Below are 6,000 nucleotides of genomic sequence, written 5' to 3'. Positions count from 1 at the left end.
ATCATAAAGAGATATATACACACACAGTTATCCTTGCCATTTTAAAACTTTATTTTTTAAGTACATACATGAATGCTGAACATGTTCATCCTCCTCTCCTTTCTTCTCCCTTTCCTTCTTAGCCTGCTTTGTTCCTCTAGACCAGTGGTTCTCAACCCATGGGTCAAGTCCCCCTTTGGGGTCCAATGATCCTTTCACAGGAGTTGCCGAAGACCATCGGAAAACACCGATGTTTACATTATGATTCATAACTAACAAAACTACAGTTATGAAGTAGCAATGAAAATAATTTTATGGTTGGAGAATACAACATGAGGAGATGTACCAAAGGATCGCAGTTTTGGGGAGGCTGAGAACCACTGCTCCAGACAGTTTCGTTTCTACTTTCATGCCATACAGACATGATATTCTATATCTATGCAAAACCTAGAAGCCAGAAACGAGGGAAAATTACTAGGCTTTCTGGATTTTCTGTTGTGCTCAATTATTCAGGGGGTCTTTTTGAAATGTATGATATCAAAATCAGAGCTGTCTTCCTGTCTTCACTAGTCAGGACTCTTGGCTGAATGCATCAGAAACCCAAACCAGCTTGGGCAAAGGAGTCTCAGGATAACCTCAAAGCTACCCTGGAACTATGTAGCTTAGGCTAGCCTTGAACTCATGAACCTCCCGCCTCAGCCTCTTGAGAGCTGGGAATACAGGCTTGTAGCATAGTCCTCATCTTAGAAACAGTAATGTATTGGTTCATAATAACCAGACCACGGCAAGGGTTAACCCAGCCTCAGGATACCCAGGACCAGCAGGAAGCAGAGGCCCAATGGGCTCCTTTGCTGGTTTCACTGGCTGAAGGCAGCCTTTTGCTTGTCCTTGGCTCTGCCTCCCTCATTTGTTTTCACATGGATGATGAAGGCATGATGCTCCTATGAGCCCACTACAGTATCCCCACTGCTGTTTTCACATGGATGATGAAGGCATGATGCTCCTATGAGCCCACTACAGTATCCCCACTGCTGTTTTCACATGGATGATGAAGGCATGATGCTCCTATGAGCCCACTACAGTATCCCCACTGCTGTTTTCACATGGATGATGAAGGCATGATGCTCCTATGAGCCCACTACAGTATCCCCACCTCTGTTTTCACATGGATGATGAAGGCATGATGCTCCTATGAGCCCACTACAGTATCCCCACTGCTGTTTTCACATGGATGATGAAGGCATGATGCTCCTATGAGCCCACTACAGTATCCCCACTGCTGTTTCCTTTTCCCCGCCAAGCAGGGTCAATTGCAGCTTCTGCTGTGTTTAGAACACATTTGGGAACATTTTCTCAAAATCTAAATAGCTCTGTGGCTGTTTTCTGCCTGGGGTCACCTAATCTGCTGAAGAGATGGTTCAGCTGTTAAAGAAAGGTGAAGGTTCCAGATGAACACAGTGGGAGCAATCATAAGTAGCACTATGGCCCCATGACCCTTCTGGTCTAATCCTCAGGTTAGAATGCAGTAGACTTCTCCAACTCTGGCAAGAGCAAGAACCATTGTTCTCTAGAAATCACCCTGGAAGCACCCTCCATTACTGAACCGTTAGTTTGGACTATTTCGCACACCAGGGTTTTGTCTGCTCTCCATTTTTATGGCCCAAGTCTGACCTAAACCAGAATAACTATGAACACTAGGCTCTCTGCAGGATTACTGTCTTAATTCCACCATGAATCACCGCAGGAGTAGAGGAGGCAAAAGAGGAAAAAAAGATACAGGAAGGGGAGGAAAGGGACTTATGCCTGGCTCTGACACGGAAATGTCAGACACTCAGTTCTTGGCTGTGGCAAACGACTCACCTTGCTCCCATTTTGGAGGAACAATACACACACACACACACACACACACACACACACACACACACACACCACAGCTTTAAACATTTTAGCTTGCCCAGGTTCGACACCTCAGTGAGGGAGGTTGATGCGGCACGGAACGTGCAACCTGAGTGCCCAGGGCTCTGGGCTGCTGAGTGGGAAACCCAGCGACTGGTGTCTTCTCTGCATCAGGAGGATGGTAAAGCCTGCGGGCTCTTTAAGTGAAGTCAAGGAGAGGCGCCATAAGCAGTCCTGGGAAGAAGACTGATGGATTAAAGAGGATCAGAGGGAGGAGGGCTTCTTGGAGGGCAGGCGACTCACAGACAGCAAACACATTGTTCACTGGCTCAGAAAGTGCCAGAAACATTTTTCTGGATTCAATCACGTCTCACATGAGGAAAGCACACAAGTGAACTCAGGTGGTATTTAGTATATGAGGTGGTTTAAGAAAAATCAACTGGTCAGATTGACAACCATGAGGCTGGGTTATTATTAGGGCAGGGTTCAGTTCCCCCAGTAAGTGCTATAAATGGGAGAAACACACAACTTAGGCAAAACCAGCAAGGCTCTGCAGCTTGATGGCAGGAAACCGACTAGATGGTTTCTGGAGAGTAGTCCCTTAATCTTCCGGGGTTTTGCTGACTCGGTTCACAGGTTAGATGCTGCCACCTAGTGGATGCTGCTCTCACCGCACGGACTTGTCTAGACACCTGTCTGAAAGCCTAGTCTCAGAACGCCTTCTTTAACTGGGCAAAACAAACCCAAACCATAAAACCAGTCAGAAGATGTGATCAACGTCAAATTGTGTACCTAATTAAAATGTCCTTTTGGGGTTGGGGAGATGGTTCAGCGGTTAAGATGCTACTCTTCCAGAGGACCTGCCACATTGGGTTGCTCACAACCACCTGTAATTAGCCCTCTAGGTGATCGGATGGCCTCTTCTAGTCTCCCGGGGCACCTGGATACACACAGCATACACCACACACACACACACACACACGCACACGCACACACGCACACACGCACACACACGCACACACACAAACACACACACATGCACACACACATGCACACACACGCACGCACACACGCACGCACACACACAAACACACACACATGCACATACACACAAACACACACACACATGCACACACACAAACACACACACATGCACACACGCATGCACACACGCACGCATATGCACACACGCACACACACGTGCGCACACACACATGCACACACATATACACACACATGCACACACATGCACACACACGCGCACACACACATACACATGCACACACACATGCACACACACATGCTCTTGTGTACATGTACACAGAGAAAAATGTTTTAAATTACTTAAAACATTTCTTTCTTGAAAAATAAAGCCTTCTTTTGAGAAGACTGTAATAAGGGTAGGCAGGACGTCATGGTTGGTTTGTGTCACCCGTCACCTGCGCTGGTTAGGGTTTGTTTGTTTTATCATCTTGACACAAGTTAGTGTCATCTGGGAAGAAGAAATGCCAATTGAGAACTGCTTCCATCAGTTTGGCTGTAGGCAAATCGGTGGTACATTTTCTTGATTAATGATTGACACGAGAGGAGCCAGCCACTGGGCACGGTGATGCCACCACTGGTCCTGGTAGCTATAGGGTAACCTGGGAGCAAGCCAGTAAGCAGCACTCCTCCATGGCCTCTGCTTCAGCTCCTGCCTCCTGGAGTTCCTGGCCCGACTTTCCTCAGTGACAGGAGTGTGATCCGAGAGCTGTAGGATGGTACGGACCCTTTTCTCCCATCCTGAATTTCTTTTGAGCAGTGTTTCATTAGAGTCCCAGGGAGCAAGCAGGAACATCACCCACGGACCAACCATGCAGAGAAACCATAGCAAACACTGGGAACTCTCCTGAGGGTAGACTTGGGTCCTGGTGTTGGAATGCACAAGGGGAGAGATTACAGATCCAGGAATGAATGCGCTAACTCTTCAGTGCGGTCCTCAGCAGGCAGGAGCCTTCTACCTGGGGGGAATCTGGACACAGTATGTGCAGAGTCAGGCAAGGCATAGACACTAGCAGAGTGGCTGGGTGACCAAACACCCTCTGACTCTTCCCTCCTCTATACCTGGAGTCCTTCCAGGCGGGCCTGTAGTGACGTGTGGAGGACAAAGCCTTTGTGGAGCAAATGAACAGACTCACCTACAATTCCACGTAGGGAGAAAAATAGCTGATAAAAAAGATAAGTAGAGAAAGAAAAACAAGAACAAAACAAAGGAGCCCTGACATTTGGAAATGGCCTGGCACTCACTGCTGAGCCATCTGATACCCCAAACTCAAAAACACCCCAGTCAGACAAGGTTACTGAGCCCATGAGGAATTGAGACAAGGCAAGGACACCACTTAATTTTGTCTAAGCAGACACAAATAAGGTCACTGTGGCAGTCACCACCGAAGGCAAATGTTAAATGTCTGCTCTTATCAATGACAGTTCATCTGGAGCCAGACTTCTGAGATGACACTTAGACACATCAAACCGGGCTCTCTAACAGTATCCAATCCAATGTGAAATCTCAGCTACCCGGACCACCCACAAACCACAAGACCCCTCCCGAAGCTTCCTCATTCTCCTCTCTGGAATACCCACATTGCTCCTGGTGCGTGTCCCCTTTACTGTGGTAAGCATTAAGGCTGATCTGATTAGCTTATAGAGCTGCTTCTGGTGGGGTTTGGCTGAAAGACACTGAACGAACAAACATGTAGGGTGTGGGGAGAAAGTCTGCCCTTGACTCTAAGTGCTGTGTGGCTCCCATAGGAAGGTGCCCTGGCCAGCCTGTGTGAGGGCTGGGCTAGAGAAGCATCCTTCCCAAAGAGATGGGTCATTGATATCACCCCCCCACTCACACGTCCTGAGCCCTTCCAGGTGTAATACAGTCTTTTTCCTCGTCACTCTCTGGGGCTGGCACTGTTGGCACCGCTGCCACAGGGAGGCTCAGTCCCCTCCCCAAGGCCAGGGTGTAGCCTACTGGTGGTACAGCCAGGAGTCCACCGCCTGACTCCAGAGCCACCACTTTGATAAACATAGTTTGCAAGACAGAAGAAAGGAATGTGTGTCCAAAGCAGAAAGGCGTGGCTGATGGCCTGAGACTGATCTTAGACACATCAAGATCTTGACAGTAAGCTGCCCCCAAACCTACAGGATTCCTTCTGCTCTCCCAATGAACTTCTCAGTGCTCATCAAAGCTCCCTGGGAAATGAGGCCTTAGGCCAGGTGCAGGGCTTTGGCGGCAAGCCACTGTGATGGTTTTTACTCTAGACCTTCAGTTCAGCAAAAAACACAGGCCAGGCTACCTTGAGCTTCAGCTTGTTTTCTCATCAAGGGTGTGGATGAGGCGGGTGTGGCCAGGGGTCCAAGCTTCTTCTTCCCATGGTATCACCACAGTTCCTGTTCTGCACACACAGCATCACACTTTGCAACGTCTGAAGCTGATGCCCATGAGATGCTGGTAAACACTGCTTGCCACACCTCGGCTCACATCTGCGATGTCATACATTACATTGCTCTTTTAAAATGACTTTATGTGTATGGGTGTTTTGCCTGTGGATATGTACATGTATATGTACCATGTACTTGCTGGTGCCCTCCAGAGGCTAGAGTTAGAGAAGGTTGTAAGCAGCCATGTCGGTGCTAGGCATCAAGCCTGGGTCCTCTGGAAGAGTACCCAGTGTTCTTGGCCCCCCATTACAGGATCCCTTCTCCTCTCTCATATACCCCATAGTGTTACACAAAGTTCTCTGAACTTACAGAAACATGATGACTCAATGTATGGAAAACAAGAACTTTCATTATTTCCCTTCCACCGTTGTTCAGCAAAGAGAGCTCAGATTGGTTTGTCTTTGGATAGGACTGTGTTAGAACTGCTTAATTTTAACTGTTGTTTGTGTTACTGACTTGAGTTCATTAAATACATTTTGGCCTTGGATTCAGACAGAATTTCCAGCAATTTCCAAAATAGCCGGCCCTAAACAGACTCCTGCCAATTCTGTGCTAACCAGCTATGCAAAGTGGAATTCTCAGCACTGACATTTATCAAATCAAAATATTGATCAACTGAACAGTGCTGACGATGTGCCACATCCTGCAGGTTTA

Source organism: Microtus oregoni, unplaced genomic scaffold, assembly GCF_018167655.1.
Source record: "Microtus oregoni isolate MIOR12 unplaced genomic scaffold, Mior012 000002F_ref0000024, whole genome shotgun sequence".
NCBI lineage: Eukaryota > Metazoa > Chordata > Mammalia > Rodentia > Cricetidae > Microtus > Microtus oregoni.
Note: the sequence above shows the minus strand (reverse complement) of the source record.